This window comes from Rhea americana, unplaced genomic scaffold (genome assembly GCF_003343005.1).
Source record: "Rhea americana isolate MKP2758 unplaced genomic scaffold, rheAme1 scaffold_25, whole genome shotgun sequence".
In the NCBI taxonomy this organism is placed as follows: Eukaryota; Metazoa; Chordata; class Aves; order Rheiformes; family Rheidae; genus Rhea; species Rhea americana.
This window is the reverse complement of record NW_028186368.1, coordinates 947,736-967,036: the sequence shown is the minus strand read 5'-3', so window position 1 is coordinate 967,036 and position 19,301 is coordinate 947,736. Positions and strand designations below refer to the sequence as shown.

Below are 19,301 nucleotides of genomic sequence, written 5' to 3'. Positions count from 1 at the left end.
TATCTATTACAATGAGTTTGACTGTGCAGGGTTAAAAAATAACCCAGCCAACTGTGGTCCTTGTAAATCTGACCTCAGAGGTATGCAAGACTTTGGAACATGCCTTGGAGGTTAATTAAAAATGCAAAGGCACATCAAAAATGGGATAAAATGCAACTAAAGGTACATTATGCCAGACTAACCTGATGGTTCTCTTTGATGAAACAATTATTTTTCCAGACAGGTGATACCTGCCAGATTTCCTTTATCTAGACTACTTTAATGTCAAGCGTGAAACAGCTCGTGCTGCTAGAGACAAAATAGATGAGCAGAAGAATTACGCTGTTGGTAAGAAACTGACTGAAGAAGAGGAGACGATGAGCACCGAGGGCAGAAATATCAGGTTAGGCAGAGTTACCTGATAGAGTTCTTCGAATGAGAGATTTGGGAGCAATTTTCTTTTAATGCTTTCATTAATGGCATGCTACCAGCCCATGTGAGAATCATGCTGGGGAAGCATGCTATCACAAAGCTGTGATGCGTGCTGGTACGGAGGTGGTTTGGAGGCCACACAGGACAAAGGGGGCACCTCAGGAACTCTTGGAAGAGAGGGAGGATGCTTGAGCTAATGATGGAAAGTCATGCAGGTGAAAAATGGTGAGAGAAGAGGCTTTTGGTATTAGCAGAGAATGAATCRGTTGGAAAAAAAGCTGAGAAGAAAGAAAAACCAACAGAGAAGAGTTGCATACTGCCTTCTTGATCCTTGTGTTGTATCTATTTCCAGTTGAGATGAGGAAATATTAATACCAACATACAAGGCTCAGATCTTCTCTCTTCCCTTGCCAGCCCTTGTTTGGGAAAGATGCATTTATAGCCAAAGAGCTGCAGAGAAGCACCACAAGGAAGATAAGGACAGGAGGGTCTGTCTTGCTGGAGGACCCTGGAAAACCCTGGCTCATCCAGTCTGGCAAAACAAAGGTGGAGGCAATAGGATTGCTGTCCRTAACTATACTCAAAGGTATGCAGTAAGGAGGAAAAAGATCTACTTAAGCTAGCACAGCTGCAGATATGTCTTCAGGGAACATTAGAGCCTTTTTGAGCTGTCAGAGCAATCAGATGTTGGAGGGCTTTCCAGGTGAAGCCATAAGGGCAGCAGTTTCCCCGACTTTAAGGCGCTCCATAACCACTTGGAGCATACACGTATGACAGCAGGAGGTGAAGTTAGGGAGACAGGTACCRTCTTGCAGCCTTGTGCTCATGCACCAAAACTCTCACTGCAACACAAGTCCACCTTGCTACTAGCACACTAAAATTTATTGTGTTTTCTTCGGATTAGGGGCAAAAGCAAGCATGAAGCAAGTGGTGGAGGTGGGGATAGAGCAGAGGAGAGAGGGAAAAGGCAAGTTGGACACAGTTCTGTGATGTCTCACAGTGCCTTGTACAAAACGAGGCCCCAGTGCAACATTTGGCCCTCCACCAAAGAGGTTACTGCCACCACCTAATGCTACAGCTGTGCTGCAATGTCAGAAGCTCAACTCCAACAATGATGCATGATGAGGAGCAGTTGCAGTTGCCTTCAATTAAATTTCTTTTACTATTTTTCCTTAAAGCTTGGAAAAGTGACTTAAAAAATGAATGAAGACAACTACCTGTCTGTGCAGTTTATAGCCAGAGCAACAACCTACAGATTGCTCTGCCTAGCAATTAGCAGCAGAGAAGTTTTTTCTGTGCATGTAGTGGAAAAGTGAGTTTGCAGGAGTGCCTCGGACTATGCCTAAACAGGCAGATATGAACAGAGCCAGACCCTTTGGCCACACTTCAAGCCGGTCAGACAAGAAGCAGCCTTGGTCTGCAAGCCATATTGCTGTTTGTCAGGGACTGTCTGAGGGGGGGGCAGTGCTGGGGGCTGTTAGATAAGACCCAGCAAGYTGCTAACGAATGGCTTCCAGGCCGGGTTTGCCACTCAAACATTCAACTTGGCAAGCAGAGCAAATGTGCTTAGGGCCGTGAGAACCGGAGCCGCCCCTTTTCCAGAGGGATCAAGTGGTTATTTTCAAAATTTCTTTAGCTTCGCTAGGAACTCACATCATCTCCATCACTGGTGGCTTTCTAAATAGAGTGCAGAGTGAGGAAGGAGGAGCATGAGAGAGGAAGAGATGAGGAAGAGAAGAGCTGACTGCCCATGCAGAAACACAGGAATGAAAAGCAGACGCTCTTAGAGATTGTGTAAGACTCACATACCCTTGTGAGATTGGAAAAGCAACTGGGAGGGCTTCTGTTCCTCTTGCAAGAGAAAGCTGGAGCAGGACTCCAGGACTCCTGGAGTTGGTAGAGCAGGACTCTCCCAACAGGGAACCCAGGCAGCAGGGTGATAAGCATGTTGGTTTGGAGATGCTGCTCAAATACACTTACTAACCTGATTATTCATATTCCGTTCTGTTCATTGGGGGAAGATACTCCTCTTGGGGTTAGGTTTATGGGCCACACAGACTGTCAGAGCAAATCTAACTAGAAAATCCAAATGGAATGGTGACTAGTAGCTGGTGTTAATGATGCAAACGTATTATACCAGCTCACATGAAATCCTGGGCTGCGAGGCAGTGCTGAAAGGCAAACGAACATTAGCAGTTGGGTATTAGGAATATCTGTGTCCCTACTTCACTGCTACTATGTGTGGCTGACAAAGCCAAGCTCCCAGCCTTAAAACAGCAGTTCTTTGTCAAGTGCTTCCCAGCAGCCAGCAGAACAAAATGCTGCTGGAAAAGGCCGATTTGGAGAGCTTGGGTGGGAGATGTAGTCAGTGGGGACAAGGAGTCTCAGGGCAAAGCACTGCRCAGGATGAAGCCCAGGACAAACACAGCAGCCCCGGAACAGGCACACGAGCTGAAAGCTCTCCCCTGCTTTGCTTTCACYAGAGCAAACCTCAGCTGCCTCCAGAGCTGGTGGAAAAAACAGGCTCCATCTTGCTTGTCCGGACTATGGATGGTGCCTCTGTGCAGGCGCAAGGCCTCGAGCCTGGAGCCGAACTGGGCCGGGCTGCACGGCTGCTTGGGGCTGCTCTCGGCACGTGGGCCCAGCTCTGCCAAGCACGTGTGGGGTGGGCTGCAAATGCAAATGCRATGGGATGACTGGACAGCTGAAACTTTTTGTATTTATTTAGTTTTCCAAACATGTGTGGGCAAGACGCCTGGTACAGACGAAAACATAGACTCTACTTTACATAATTTACTTTACATTTTCTGTGGCGTGAAAGATGAGACTACAGTCAAGAGCAAGAAGAAAARAGGAAGGATGAATGTGAGAATAAGAGTTTTAAGATCATGACACAAGATTCACATGCATCCAGATCATCCTGTCAAAAATAATTCACTCGTTCTTTGTCCATCYGCCCGTACCTCTCGTTGCACATTTACTTTTTGAAGATTTAAGTCTGAACTCATCAGAAGACAGYTTTTCATAACATTTCTCAGTCCCAGAGAATCACTTCCCCACGCCAGAGGCAGGGACTACTGAAAATGCCCCCCCGGCGTGTGAAGCCTTTACCGTTGCAATGGGCAGCTGCACCCCATCCACACGGGGGTTTTGCCAGGACTCTTTAGGGGCAGCCCACAAGGAGCAAGGAGCACGTTCAGCCGCGCAGGGCCGCGGGCTGGATGTCACTTCATTAACGGGTCGGTGTTGAGGGCGTTCAGCTCTCACAGGGCTCTTTGGAAAATCCCCAATCGCGCACGCACACGTACCAAACCAGCGCTTTGCACCTGCCCATTTAATGCCAGGGTGCGATCTGCAGCGGGGCTGGTGTACAAACTTGGGCAGCTCTCTGGGCCCAGAAGTGGGACTAGAGATAGCCAAAGCCTTTGGGGGGGGGTCATTTTAACTCTGGGGCAGTTGACCTCTTATGACAAAACTAATGTTTTAGCCAAAAAGAAAAAAAAGAAAAAAGGAAAAGAAAAAAAAGACAGTCCATATTAACAGTTGTAGATCTTGCATAAAAACAAACCAAAAAATGGCAAAATGCAAACTACATTCGTTTGGTTGAAATAGCATTGGAGGTTATTTGGTGTCTTCTAAAACCCTCCAAAATCCTGACCTAGATTTCCGACAACTTTTTTTTTAAAAACGTTTTAGCAAAATTTTTAAAATGAAGGGAAAAGAAACCTTTCTTCAATCCAGTACTCATCTTCCAGATGAAAATTTTGAGTCAGTATGAGCTTATTGATAAGCATTCAGTTCTGTCAAGGACACTTAAGGTTAAAAATTAAAAAGCTGTGAAGGTACTCAGTATAGCATATTTTAAAAAGGTTTTCTTGGTCCTTTTTTTTTTCTTTTTTACTGAAGTGGCTGGAGTAGATTTTCATATATCCAAATTCATACCTAGAAATGTATTTTCCACAGCTAAGAGTGTCATCACACTTCATTTTTATCTATTAAAAGTAATTATGGGATTTGACTTTTTCTATGCTTTTATTTCTACAGGAGTTTAAATGGTGATTTATTTGCTATTCAGATACGTCAAGGAATTTTGAAGGAAAAACAAAACTTGGCCATTGAAAACAAAATTCCTACGTTGTCAGGCAGTCTTTATTTTAAACATCAAAGATGAGTTGTTTCTTTGCAAATTATTTGAATAAGAGAATGCATAAAAACAGAATCTCCATCTTTGGAGATATTCAAGACTYGGTTGAGCAAGGCCCTGAGCAGCCTGAACTAATGCAGAAGCTGGTCCCACCCTGGGGAGGGGGGTTGGACTATCTGACCTCCAGAGGGCCCTTCCAACCCAAATGAGTCCATGATGCTAAAATCAGATTTTTCTCACTTTGCAATTTTTAGTATATTTTTATACTCCAATTTAAATCTAGAGCTTTTTCCAACTAGAAACATATTTTTAATCAAAACTTGGGTCAGAGTTCATTTCTCTCTCCATTATCACTGGTTACAATAAATAAATCTGTTACAATCAGAAAGCTAGGGAATCATTAAAAATGGTATCTGATCTAGTCCCTACACTGTAAACAAAACTCACAGATATGGCCAATTTTCAGAAGTTATCTTAAAGCTAAAATGCTTTACTAAAGAAAACTAAACATACTGAAAGAAAGATGACAATAAAAACATACACTCATCCAGAGCACAAAGCACTTTGCTAAATCACTTACAAATATTGTGTAAGAAAGTATAACAGAACCAGCAAGGTAATTTCCATCATATTATAAATGAGCTTTATTCTGTACCGGCTTCAACAGTTTATTCTGAGCTTATTCTTTAACAGCTACTAACAAAACCYTTAGGTCTTTATTACCAAAAAAATTGCATACATCTAACTGCCTGGCTTTTTAAACGCCCTTTTAAAGACAAATCTTCCTGATAGGTTTCTCACATGTGTGTGTTGACATTGTCTGTCAATGGGATGTTTAAGAGTATGAAAATGAGTGAGACACGGCAGTACAGGTCTTGTATGGACTCTTGGGCATTAAATCGTATTCCATCTTTTGCAGTAATTTAGGGAATACTGCCATTCCTCACACAGTCTGGAGTGTAGCCAGGATGAATGTAAATCTTATTCATTTTAGACTCCATTAACCTGCATAGGTGGAAATGGCTAGTTTATTTTGTTAAGCTGTTTCTCCTATAGCATTGTAACTGCTGGCTTTCAAGAACTATCACTACCCATCTATAAGAAGTTAAAATATCTAGTGGCCAAGAGTGGCCATAAATAGCACAAACCTTTGTTAGTAGCTCATCAGAAGCTAAAAGGACAAAAATGACAATTACATTTATTGATTTAAAYGATATTAGCGCTTTCCTCCCTGATGCACGTTTGATGTTATATCAAAATGTTGCTGCATGTCAGTGTATGCTCTGCTCCCTGAACCCAAGCTGTACATATAGCAGGTAGTTTAGCTCCATAAGCAAAAGTCTGTACAACTTTTTCATTGCCAAAGGCACAGGTGTTAATGGAAATGAGGAAAKTGAGCTGCTGAAGGACAGACCTGCTCCAGGAGGAATGCTCTGCACAAAACCCACAAGTACTCTGCACCAGTGCAAAGCAAATGGCATTATATCTATAAGCTTGCCCGTAAAGACCTCTTTTCAAACCTTATGGTCCTCARTTCGCTGCTTTCTCCTATTTCTTCTGTCTTTCTGCTCCTTTTTGTCTCCATGGCTTCTTCTCTGTGCATTTGTTTTCCTCTGGGTTGATGTTTTATCTTATCTATTAATACAAAACTGGAGGAGGCGGCAGCAGGAAGTAAAAATTCAACAGCTATCCAGAAGGGATGGGAGTAAACGTTCTCCCAGCCTGTGAACATGGAAGCATGAAAGATCTGTATCAGAGCAGAATGAGATTTAGAGCATCTAAATTCCATGTCAGTCCCTACACTTAACRTGTCCTGTTGGCTGGACCTGCTGCTGGTTGGACCTACGCTGTTTACTCATCTCCTGCAAAACACTGTTAAAAAAACCACAGATCTTTTTTAACCACATCTCCCTAATGCAATAAACCTTGTTAACCTTCTAAAATGTGATTATCAAAGAACAAAGAATTCCCTCTCCTTGCTTTATTATGCCTAATTTACGTACTACCCCACACTCCAAGTGCAACTTGGTAATATTTAAAGGGCATTCGAATATGATAATAACAACTACTGTACTTGCTGATGTGTTACGAAATGTATCCCATTAGTCACTTTGAATCTGAAAGGCAGAAAAATTTCCACCYAGCAACAGGAAGGCATTTAGGACAAAAAAAATCGTTTGGCAGGCAGTACATCTGTTAAACTATGCCAGGAGGAATTGGGGGTATCTAGGGTAAATAGATACCAACTGGGAGTACCTAGGGAAAATAAGGGTGTAAAGAAGTTGCTGTCAATGTTGCCCACCGTGTGGAAAACAATTTGAAGTTCTGTCCCCAGAAGGAAGCAAAAGACACCTGAAAGTCAGCACAACAGCAATGTTGTGTGCTCAGGAGAGAGCTGGCTGGGGAGGCTGCTTGAAGGATCGCTTGCCCTCTGAAGCTACGGAAAGGAGATGTGGCAGCAAATGCTCCAACTCACCTGATCTGTCGTGTGCTAAACACTCTTTTGTCTTGACGAGCTGCTGCAAAGTAGGTGCCTTGCTTCCTTGCTTTAGAAAAGCAGATCTACTTCCCAAAACAACTTGTTATTGATGGTGTTGGTGATTGACATTGAGAGATTCTTGGCAAGGCCTTTTTTTCCCTCCTGCAAACAAAATAAATAAGTAAATCAAGTTAAAATTGTAACTGATGCAAGAGATCACATCATTGGAAACCAGAGTAAGCAGAATACTTCAATTCTGGACACAAAGTAAGCTAAAGTTTGGCTATATTATAGCTAGTCCTTCCTCTAGGATCTTTCCATAAGCATAGWCTATATATTTTATCCTTTTGTCTTGACAAGTGTCAGGTCACGCACAACGGACAAGAACGTTTTCTCTCCTTGTGCATATCATTAGCTGACTAAAAAGGGGTTTCTTTATAATCTCTACTTTATCCTGAAACATAGAGGAGATTGCTTACAGAAACATTCTTGATAGGCCGGGCAAAGGTCATATTCTTTTTTTTTCCAAGAGTACTGTGTTCTAATTAAGTTAAAATTTCCATTCAACACTTTTCCTTTGAAGAAGAAGCTCTTTTAGCAGAAGAGCATGGAATCTGCAAGCCTTGTTGTGCGATTTGAGACCTGCATGCTGAAGTGAACCACACAGCAATATGCTGTGCCTTGTCCTGGGTGTCCATGCCTATAACTAAGTACTCTAGAGCGCTTCCAGGGAACTTCTAAAGACAAATATCAGAAATATTCTCCTGCCTCAGAAGGACACATGACTTTACCTCCAAACAATACCAAAAAGTCATCTTAAAATGAGATGGAAAAATTGCTTTTTCCATTTGCTAAGTGACATGGCTTTCCTATCTTAATACAAGTTCAATGAACAGAATGCATATAAAGAAACATAGTGAATATATGTAACCACTTGGTCTGGGTTCTGGTCCTGGAGGGAGCTTTACAGGATATCTTTCTGCTACGCAGTGAAGACCATTGAAGAAAAGAGGCTGAGAAACGGCAACGTTGTCAGCCCCAGCGTTGTTAAAGTAGGTGGGGAATTCATCRTGGGAGCTGATGTTCCCACCTTCTAGGCACAAGCTGTTTTACGGACACTGCTGAGTGTCTCAGGCCATTTRTCACGATAAAAAGGATGGATCACATCCTCAGCTGGCATTCATCAACTTTCTCTTCTGATGGGAGGAGGGGATTTTTGCCTTTTTTTAGCGGTGATGAGGGACGGTGTTTGTGTTGAACTGTTGAGAATGGCTCCATGTTGCCTTGAACAAGTGTGGCACCAGGGGCTTGGCAAAGCTTCAGACCAAAGAAACACTGCCTATGCACTCTGCAGCCTGCCTCACAAATGCTTTCTAATCCCAAAGGCTTGATAACGTTCCCAGTGACAATGTTACCCACAAACCAGTGTGGCCTAGTGGAAAGTGTTCAGCTGCTGGTTATCTAAGATGTCTTCATATGCTTTACTGTTCCAACCTGATGGGGAACAACAGTGCTGGGACTGGTAATCTGACATAAAATTTGTCTTATCCTTCAAGTCAAATGGAAAACATTTTATTCTAGGTTGGGGACAAGTCATAAGGCATAATTTGAGGATAGTTAAAATTATTACTCACTTCCCATCTGTTCAACTAAGTCTTTGTGCTTCCTATTGTGAATAAAGCAGGGCAGATACAGTCAGACAAAATAAGGGCTGAAGCCTGCCATCAGAGTTAGGCCCCATCACACAGCCAGTGCCTGAGGCTGGAATTCGATCCTGGGGGAACTAATAATAACACACAGCAAAGAGCAGAGTACTTTAACGCTGTTGCTAAAAGCATGAAAAATGCCACCTTAATTTAGAGACTGATTATGGCATATTATAGCAGAGCATGCCAATAAGTGTGTGTAAGGTTAAAGTGCTATGCTATGGTATATACTCTTATTGCAGTAATAAAAAAATTACCTTCTGAAACTATAATTTCAGAAGAAAAAGCAATGTTCTCTTGCTTATCCAACAAAAAATCTAAAAAAGTTAGAGCGTACAAAAAATGCCTTCTCTTTAAAGGCATTAAAATAAAGTAAAATGAATCAAGCCTCAAAAGTAATTTTTCTGCCTCTTGAAAGTTGTTACATGCTTCTGTGGGCTACAGAATATTCCGTGTAAGTTCTTTGCAGCCTTTTCAGATTTGTTTTTCATCATACTTAATATATCCATTGATTGAACTCTATACTTAAAAATAACAAAGCTAACAGCCAAAGAAACTCAGGAACTTCAAATGCTTGCTAGCACTCAACAGCTTTTATTTTCCCTGGGTGCGAGAACAAAGCTAAAAACGTTTGAGACACAGAACGTGATGCTTGCATGAGGTCTCAAAACAGTGGCATATATGCAGGGCCCAACTGGTCTGCTTCCCTGTCTGTTTTTCATCAGTCTAGCAATGAAACCAGAGCTAGAGAGCAAACCCCCTGGAGACGTCCATCAGTTTAGGAAGATCTCATCTTCTGAAGAAGCAGCGTACCTTGTTCTTCTCTGCCCTAGGTGGGTGGACCAGGAAATGGGAGACATGGATAAACTTTGATGTACAACAGGGATGTGAGCTCCTTCAGCTGGTGCTGATGTTGCTATTGGTAGATGCATCCCAAAAAGATGTCATCATTATTTTAGCATTACTGAGGCTCCAGCATGCCAAGCTGGATGCAGGCTTCTCTTTACACTTTCACAGAGTAGCCCAYAGTACGATGCATAAAGCAGTACCAGTACGAGGACAGGCAACACTGCAAGCAGAGTGATAGACCTGTTTTCATACGCACCTTAGAAGATGACCTGGATTTCATTTATTTTTCATTTATAAATATTATCTAGCAATTATCTAGGTCTTTTATTGAAATGCTATAGAAATCTTAAATACATGGGAAAATTATCAGCATTTTCTGTTTGTAGCTATTTATGGGAGAAACTCTTCTCAAGGATTATAAACCATTCTTTAGCAATGAGGGAGCATTCGGGATTTCTAGCATTGATCATAAGAAATCATTTGGCTGCCACTAATGTTATGTAAATAGATGGTTCATRTTTATATTCAACAAAATGCTTTTACAAGTAAAAGGCTGACTAATTTGGAGTCAGGTTCTAATTCAAGGTTACTGTTCAACAGTTTTTCTTTCTGTCAGATAAAACTACTAAAGGCTAAATTAAAACCATGTGCTTTAACTTAACTTCATGTAAATTTACTGATATAAAGAGGGTGGAATAGTTTTGCTATCTAATTTAATGCCACTTTCCAAGAATTGAAGTAAAAGTTGTCCTAAACAAACTTTTGCATAGGGAAATGAATCAAGACTACGCAATCTATGTATAAAGTGCTTGAGTACATAAAAGCTACATTTCAGTGAACAGTCACAGTTATGGAGTGGAGTCTTGATTTCCCAAGAAGCCATTGAAATAAATAGTAATTTATTCAACAAATCATTCTGCTCTGTAAGAGGAGGAACTTGCTACAGGAAAACTTCCAGAAAAAAAGTGATCGACATAATGAAACAACTCTCTTTTAGATGTTTGGATATTCTAGTGATGGTGAAAGTARTTAGGTTCATTTACTTCATTCAACAGATATTAGTTAATAATATTGAAGATGGCAGCCAGATTTCGGAAAGCRATCATCTGCCAAAATTTGCACCTGCATTTTATTCTCTCTTCTAGCTATTTGTTCAAGCTAGACTTCAAAGTTTCACTTAAAAAGGAAATGAAAACTAAAATTCACTTTTTTATTAGCTTTCCAGGTGCAAGTAAAATCTGGAAGTGGCTCAGCATCTTCTTAACACCTTTTGCCACAAGAGAGTAGGAACGTTCACTCGAAGAGTAGGCAGATGGTCAGTGACGCTACTCAAGCTCTGCCAGATTAGAAGAAAGGTACTATGTTTCTGTTCAGCCCCATGACCATAGCCACAAAAGCCTGCAGGGGTGAGATCTGGCTGGCCCCTTCTCCCAAATCCCTATCTTTGGCCTAGGTCAATGAACATGTGAAAGGCTGAAAAAAGCTCAAGAAGATGCATTGCTGCTGAGCTGCCTGTGGCATGCTGCCACCAGCTTCCCTGTGCAGAGTCAACCCAGACAGGTGCTTCATGCCTCCTTGGGGTGGACCTGGCCACTAAGTTAGGGACCGTATTGAGGTGATTCAGCCTTTGCCACAGATCCCAAACAATATTTCTAGTGCTTACAATGGCAGAGGAAAACCTTCAATTTATGAAGGGAGAATTCAGTGGTGCAGGGTCCTTCTGCAGGGGCAACCTGTTGATGTTCAGAGTAGATTTTTTCTGGCAAAATCATCACAGTTCTCTGAAGTAATCTGGTAATTTTGGAATATAAAATAGCAGCTGAATTACGAAATAAGTAACAAATGTTCACACTTCAGTGTTTCAGTACCAGCAGCCACTGAATTTGTGTGTTACACAGCTTTCCACCCCATCCACAGCATCAACTGCTTCACCTGTCCAAGTGCCAAAATGTCCTGTTTCTCTACATTCCCAGCTTTTATAACATATTTATAAATGAGCTCAAAACGCAGCCACCAAAGTGCATAATTCAGACAACTGGTACTCTGGAAATACAAATAACAGGTAACTGTAGGATTTGCATTCACTTCAACAAAATGCATTCATTTATTAACTGACAGTGCCATGGATAGCATGAGCTTTGGGGCATGGCTTGTGCCTTACGTTTGGGAGAACGGAAAGCAGGTGCCTCTGAGTTCAGCGCTTTCCTTTGCCCCCTTCCCTCATATTTTACACTGTGTTTGGCCATCAGCTCAAGAACAGAGCACCACAACTACCAGTTGCAAAAATTCATGACGTGGTGTCAGCTTCTCCTTTACATGTTAACACTTTAAACCATTTAATTTAGTCTGAGCAGCTGAGGACATTGTAGAAGAAGGGCTACGGAGCAGTGGAGTAGGACTGGGAAAACAAATGGTTTCTCCCATGGTTCCAAACCCATATGGTTAAAGAACTACTGTGCAGGTAACAATGAAGGGGCAAACTCTTAAAATGAGGATACAGACTGCCTCAGACACTCAACTGACACTACAGTTTAAAAATTACAGAATATGTCCAGAACGAAACAAAAATCTGGCAATTACTAAGAAAAGTACTAAGAATTCACTCTCCCAGCAGGACTTCTGAGAGGCTGATCTATCTCTGGTTTCGCAAACCACCTTGTTATTTCAGAGTTTTTCTGGAGATAAAGTGTATTTCGTCTCCTAGAAGAAGAGCTTATGTCTAAGTACCTTCACATCACAGTATCTTTAAACCCAATAAATTCTAAATGTCTTTGCAAAATGAACCATCACCAAAGTGTAAAAAGATCAATTTTAAATATGTGTCCATACTAGAACTAGTCAACCTAAAAGAACTAGTTAGGATCTCATATACTCAAAATCTGCTATCTAAAAATGGTTGTATCATGTAGTTTTATAATAAGCTCAATATTGTCTTCATCTCTAGCACACTATCCAGAATTTTATTGGCACAACAGAGAGGAGGATTAGGCAGAGTGAATCTAATCTGACACTGAGCCTGTGTAATTTTAATAGATCGTTACATGTGTACCTGGATTGTGACCATGGCTACMGTGGTAATCTGTCTTCCACAAGGCAAGATATATGGCCTAAAAAAAGTGCTTTAGGCTTTTGGAATAAGTGGAGAAATGGTTTTGAATGGATTTGACAAGATAGCAATAATTGCCAGAAGGCTTAATGTAGCTTGTGCAGAAGATGTTCCTCAGTTGCTTATGGCGGGTTGTCAGATGCAAGAGCAGACAAACGAAGCAGATTGCGAAAATAATCCTAGCATAACTTCCAACAACAGAAGTTACAAACTTTTTTGTTGCTAAGAAATGTGAAATTACAAAAACCGATAACACCAGTTGCTACAAAAACGACAAAAGCCTACAATATCATTAGCTACAGTCATTCATTTTATAGCATCTGATTAAGATAACTTGTTAAGTAGTATTTTCCACGACTTGCCCTTAGATAAAATGATACATCTTGATAGAATAGGTCTTCTGGCCACGACATAACGAAGTTTCCTGTAAATTGAGAAAATAGTTTTAAAACTTTGCTGGAAAAAAGCATGTATTTCCCTCTGTTCACCGAAGCCTTGAATTATACCAGAACACTTCCAGTGGATTTTCATTATTATACATCTGAAAGGATGCTAATGAGTTGTTCACCTGATTATTTTCAACATGGCAATGAAGCAATGTTAGTAATGTTTGAAAAACAACAAACTATATGACAACTGAATTATCTGACTTTCAATACTACCCTTATCTGGAGATGCTAATGCTAACTGATGTTATTCGCTAAAAACTAACAAAAGATGAGAATGAATGATGGCTTCCAGCTAACTGTTGAAATCATGTATACTGCATACTATTACTACATCCATAATAGATGATCATTTAGTCTTGAGGCTTATACACACCTTTCAGTCTTCTAGGGTTTTCAATAATCTGTCAAAACTGTCAGAATTACAAACTTTTGTCAACGCTCAATACATGGGAATGATAAGGCTTGTCCTCACATGACAGTTTATCTCTGTACCCTACAGTTGAAAGATTTTAAAATGTTTTCCAGCTAATAGAAGCTATTTTTGTACAAGTAGTTAAGAATTGCTCAATTGCAATTTTTAAATTCTTTAAGGACGACAAAGATAGTGATGAAGGAAAGATGTTTTCAGTGACTGAATACTTCTTATCTTTATCTCATGCTGTGCTAAAAGTTTGACTGCTCTCATTTTAAAGCTATCTAATCTTTTATATGCTAAAGCACATGAAAAAATGCATTATTAGAAACAAATTACAGTAAGAGTTCATTTGTTTGGTCTTATATATAAGCTTTATCTAAAAATGCATTGTGCTAAATTAAAAAGAAAAGGATTGCATTTAGTAATATTTATTAGGTCTCAAATACACTTTTATTTCAGAGAACAAAATTGCTTCCACCCAATTGAGATTTTTTTCTCTGAAAAAAAAGACTGATTTTTTGACACAGTCTGTAAGCATCAGTGAGTGTTTTGAAGCTTGACAATGAACTGGATGTGAATCCTGTGTAAAGGTGCTGGGAGATCCATTCCAGTGAGTGTACAGGCCTCAGGAGTCTTGCACTGGAAAACAGACACATTTTCTTTATTTAGAAAAGTGAGTTTTTCTGTTTCTTAGAACATGTARAATGTGTTATATTCATTTCACTGTTGCATCAGAGGCATGTATGAATATTTTCTTTGCATACATGTATTTGGAAAGGTTGCAGAAATCTATTAAAAGTGTTCTCTGTTGAGGGATGAGCTTCAAATTTAAAGTGATTTTAATATAGATGTAGGGAGTTTTACTAATTGATTTTTTTAAGATGTACTTAAATGTACCAAAATGATGTTTATCAGTTTACCAATAAACTGAGGCTTATCACAATTGGATGTCATACTTGAGAGCAGTGGAAATTTTCACGTTGGAGGAAACACTCATGACATTTGACAGGAGAAATAGTGTTTCCCTAAAATGTCACTTAAAATAACGTTCTTAATTTCTATCCAAAAGAGGTGGGCAACCTTCCCAACAATGACTCTTTCAGGCCCCACTATTTGTTTCACAGAGAAAACACAGTGTGAGCCTGCACCCATGCTTTCAGTTTAGTCTTAGGATTTGGGGTTTTCTTTTTTGTTTTCAAGTGTCATTAAATCTTTCTCCCTGTTCCTTCCATTGCTAAATTAATTATTTTCTGTGCAAGGGCTCTTCTTTCAAAGTCTTCCATTATTCTGCTTTGCCCATAGCGGGGAACTTGTCCAAGTCAACAGAAAAGGCAGCCTCTATCACAGTAAGGCTGTTCATGAAGCGGACGGTCTCAGGCGTTGCTGTGGGAGAGTTGCCTTAACACAGCCTATTCATGCTGACGTGCCAGGTGCATCCACTTAAGCAGCTCCAAGCGCTGCTGCCACCACGTCCTCTGCTGCCAAGACCATTGTGTCCTTGGAGTGATGGAGCAAGAGGCAGGACTAAGGTCTTCTCTAGTGGGAAGTGGCAGTGGGAGAGAGACCAAGCTTAGCATCTCAAAAAAAAAAAAAAAAGGGGGGGGGGGAGAGAGAGAAAGAAAGAAAGAAAGAAAAATCTGCAATAGAGAGCCTTTTAACTCTCTGGTGCTCTGCACTGCCAGAGCTTTGAAAGAAGAGGAAGAAAGCATGAGTTTAAAGCAAGACTGCTCTGCATCACTGCCCTGAGATACTGTAAAGGGGACAAAGGAAAACTGGGGTATAAATAGAGAATGACATTTTCCTCGCATTGTCTGCAATGAATACATTTGTACATGGACAGAATGGTTGGAACAAGACGACATGCATGCTTGATGTCGAAGAAAAGCTTGTTTGTGCACAGTACATTGGAGACATTGTTCGAAAATAGTTCATCCTTTTGTAAATATTGCCTCTGTATTGGTGCCAGGGTCAGTGCTGGTCTGCGTTATCAGCTGAGTAAGTATCAGTCATGCACGTGCTGTTGGGAGAAATTTTAATACGGGCACCAGGCTTAAAAGGAGCTGATTATCCTCCCAAGGACTGTCCTCTTCATTTCTAGTTAATGCTTCTTGCTGTCCTCTTGTTCTTCTTTCTTTCAGACTGACCCTGGTTTCTTGCATATAAAGTAGCGACTGTTGTACGCGAGTGTGTGAGAAAATAAATGGTCTTCCCTGTTTCTGTCCAAGTTGTACAACAGTGTGAAAATAAGGATGTCTAAATCACAGCTGAAAATAAAAGGGAGTTTCGTGTGTGTCATCAGGAAATCAAAGTTGCCTCTTCCCTCAGGTACTCCTGATAGGGACACAGAAAGCAGATGCCCTTTTCAGGCCAAATCCTGGTCAGCACAAATTTTGCWATTACCTTTCGTTCATAATGATTCACCTACAACAGTGCAGGCTACATCCCCTGCTTGTGTAAACCGGCCTGTTTCTATTGAAGTCAGCCAAGCAGCATCAAGTTGAAAATTTTGGCTTTTTGGATTGTTTGCTTGTTTTCTATGTGGCAGTATGTCTTTTTCCAGAAGTTTTGAGAACTCAGCAAAATGAATACTTGTGCTACTTGCAAAATAAAACCTAGGAAATGGGTAAAATATAAACAAGTGAAATGCTTCTTGTATCCCTTATCAGAAAGCAAACAGAAGAGTAAGAAATGTTTGTGTATGTCCCCACCCCCCAGCTTTTTGGCATAAAATACAGGAAAAAAATCAGAGTCCATTAACAGATTGAGATAATGGACCAAAACCTGTCTTTAATTAAGCTCATGCAGCTTCATTGTTGTTAGCGAGAAAGAATGAGTCCAAGTGAGATGGAATTTAGCCATTAAATGGAAAAACTTTCCTGCGATGAATCACATCCAAACCTCAGACACTTGGATCTGAACAAATTATCCAGCCTCCCTCCAATCAATGGAGAAAACGGGTGCTCTGGAGCACAACCCCCGTGACCTATTTCAGATCACTAGTTTAGACAGAGATGTTTCATGGCGTAAAAGTGCCTATTATATATTTATGTGTGTGTGTGTATATATATATATGTATATATATATACACACAATTAAACTCTCTCAAGTATAAGAGGATTTCAGACCAGAACAAGTATTCACTGTAGATGTTTAAAGTCAGGTGAGGTGAATTAAGAATTTTTGATTAACAGATCTGTACTAACAATTTTCAGTAGCAGCTATGGTCCTGGAAGAATACCTAAAAAGTAATACTAAAAGGGTAATTATTTCTGTAAACAACAGTGTATCTGTCAGAATTTCCAACACAGCAGTTAGTCCAGGAGGTAATATTTTACTGCTAAGCTGTCCATTTAAAAAGCAGTTAACAAATGTGTTGGGCTTGGCAATCTAGGATGCTTGTAGGTATGGATGAGGGTAAAGATTACAGACTTAATCTGGTTCCTGGCTGCATCCCTGGCTCTCATCTCACAAAAGTTCATTGGAAATAAGATGGTTTTAACTGAGTAGTCTTTGAGCAACCTCCAGTAGATGAATCTTGGCTCTAGATGATCTTGGCCTCATTTTGAATCCTGGGTGCTTGTACTCAATAGGACTGATTAAAATCTTGTTGATTATAGGACTCTTCCTTCATAATACTGTCAGTGATGCTATTAAACAATGAAACCTGCAAGCCTACTAAAACCCAGGGGGCCAGGTAGTAAGTGGCTTCATAAACCACTTGTTATTTTACCAAGATAGCCCTTTATTTAGTCACTGTGCAAGTTAACATCTATAAATTTGACAAGCAAGTGATCTCTTCCTTCCCTGTTATACTACACATATTCTGGACAATAACGTTTCTAGAGCAGCCTAACACTGTAAAACTTCCATTTCAGAATATCGCTTAGTCAAGTCGTTAACATAAAGATCTCTCCAAAAGTTGTACAGATGTTCTAGTAGGCAATATATCTTAAATCAGCTAGGAATAGGCTTGATTTTTTTTTCCATTAGAAATAGGATTTCATATAATTTGAGTGAAATATTACCGTTTTACATATTTCCTTCTCCAAAAAGACTAAATCAACATCCTTACTTGTCCATCTTACATTAAACCTGCAAATATTTTATCTAACTTTAGATATGCCGTGGTGCCCTCATTTCCCTGCCTGATTAGAAATGGGCTTTTATTTCCTGAAAATCTTCTGCTCCAGGAGAGAAATTAATATATGTGTATCTAAGGATACYGTTCCCCATCAAGATAAACAGCAATCTGCAACCACATTAATTGCAGGACCCTCCAGCATTTTATGATAGCAGACAAATACAGTTATCCCTACAACACAAACAAATAAATCATGGGAAAGTGAGCTACTGACTTGCCTAAAAGGCAGTCAATAGAAGAGCTGAAAATCATACCTTTAAAAAATACGATGATAATGAAGCAATTTTGAAAGTTTCTCTGCTGTAGAAAAGGTAGAGTTCAAGCACAAACCAAAGGTGGTAGGAGCTTACGCAGTTTCTGAGGATAGCATTGCCGCACATCCAGAAGATTACTACACTCTTCCATTCTCTCCTTTTACCTCCATGGCCGTGCCACAAGTTAAGAGAGGGCACCCTTCAAATCTGACCTCCAGATCCTGCAGTTTGCAGTGGGAGTTTCATTGTGCTCACTGGGAATGCTGGAGGGTATTTTCTTTTTTTTTTTTTTTTTCAGATTGCATTGAGCCTTAATTTGAAGTTCAGTAATGTTACATGCACCCACTTTCACCTAGGCAAAAGACCAGGCAGTCATCTGTCTCTTATGGATCAGTGAGTAAACACACAGGAGACACGAGCCTGGTCTTGTTGCTGCCGTACTGGGTGACAGTGGACACATTTCTTTTGTTTTCTGTACTTCTCCAAGAGCCTTCTGGGAGAAAAATGACCAGGTAAGAGTTAGGCACCACAGTTAATTCTGATTTCTTGAGCTACCTATATGGTTTCACTTTCACACAATTGATTTTGTGAACTCTACTGGAGTTTATCATACAGAAGATGTGCTTYTCAGGGTGGGCACTGCTCAAATAGACTTGCCTTGTATTGTATCATCTCTTTTATGAATTCATGCTGATTGCAGTTGCTTAACTGACACCCTTTTTTGCCAAGAAATGTTATTACACTAATAAAGATTTCATATTCTGTTGTCTTCTAAGAAAACACTCCATATGCAGAATGAACGCTCAAAGACTGTGGTAATTAAATAAGAATTCGCTTCATACGTGATGATAATGATTTACTGAAAATTAGTCCATTGTATGTAGCTTCAGGCTTTTCTGATAAATAAATACTTTAATGCAGTCAATTTTGATGCCATCTGACTCGATTTTCCCTGGTCTGCAGCTCAGGAACTATTTGGATTTTGCAAAATATTAGAAAATTGTCTCCAAAACTATTGCAGTGGTTATTTTTCCAGAAGTGATGTGATAACCCSTCAAACTGAAACATAAGTATGCTTTCACACATACACAAGTCAACGAAGAGAGAGAGGATGGGATTTAAAAAACAGGTAAGACACAAATCTTCATAATTCAGTCAATTTTTTATTACAAATCAAACTGTCTGCATTTATACTGCACAAAGTAATAAACCGATGGGTTTTTTTCCCTACATTAGGTAGTTTTCTGAACTAAAAGGTTGAGAAGACTACTCTAAGCCAAGTGCAGTGTGCAAAAAGCTTTTGTTTGAGCTTCAAACACCTTCAACTTTCATTTCAGTTTAGCGTTC

At 40.1% G+C, this 19,301-nt stretch overlaps 2 long non-coding RNA genes across 4 annotated transcripts in view; one reads left to right on the top strand and one right to left on the bottom strand.

Annotated features, from left to right (window-relative positions):
* Positions 1–236: 236 nt before the first annotated feature.
* On the top strand, positions 237–4,365 carry LOC146594753 (uncharacterized). The gene is made up of 3 exons (XR_014896113.1): positions 237–382; positions 804–997; positions 3,140–4,365. It is a non-coding gene; the product is annotated as an uncharacterized LOC146594753 (long non-coding RNA).
* An 838-nt stretch (positions 4,366–5,203) lies between these two features.
* Positions 5,204–19,301, bottom strand: part of LOC146594752 (uncharacterized) — a 29,194-nt gene continuing 15,096 nt past the window's right edge. Inside the window, exons 5-6 of one of the 3 annotated variants that reach the window (XR_014896082.1) lie at positions 7,032–7,196; positions 5,204–6,277 (exon numbers count right to left, since the gene is read on the bottom strand). This is a non-coding gene — a long non-coding RNA (uncharacterized LOC146594752). Of the gene's footprint in view, positions 6,278–7,031; positions 7,197–13,045; positions 13,120–13,985; positions 14,199–19,301 lie in introns of those variants that run through there. The other 2 variants (XR_014896083.1, XR_014896084.1) reach the window with 2 other exon arrangements.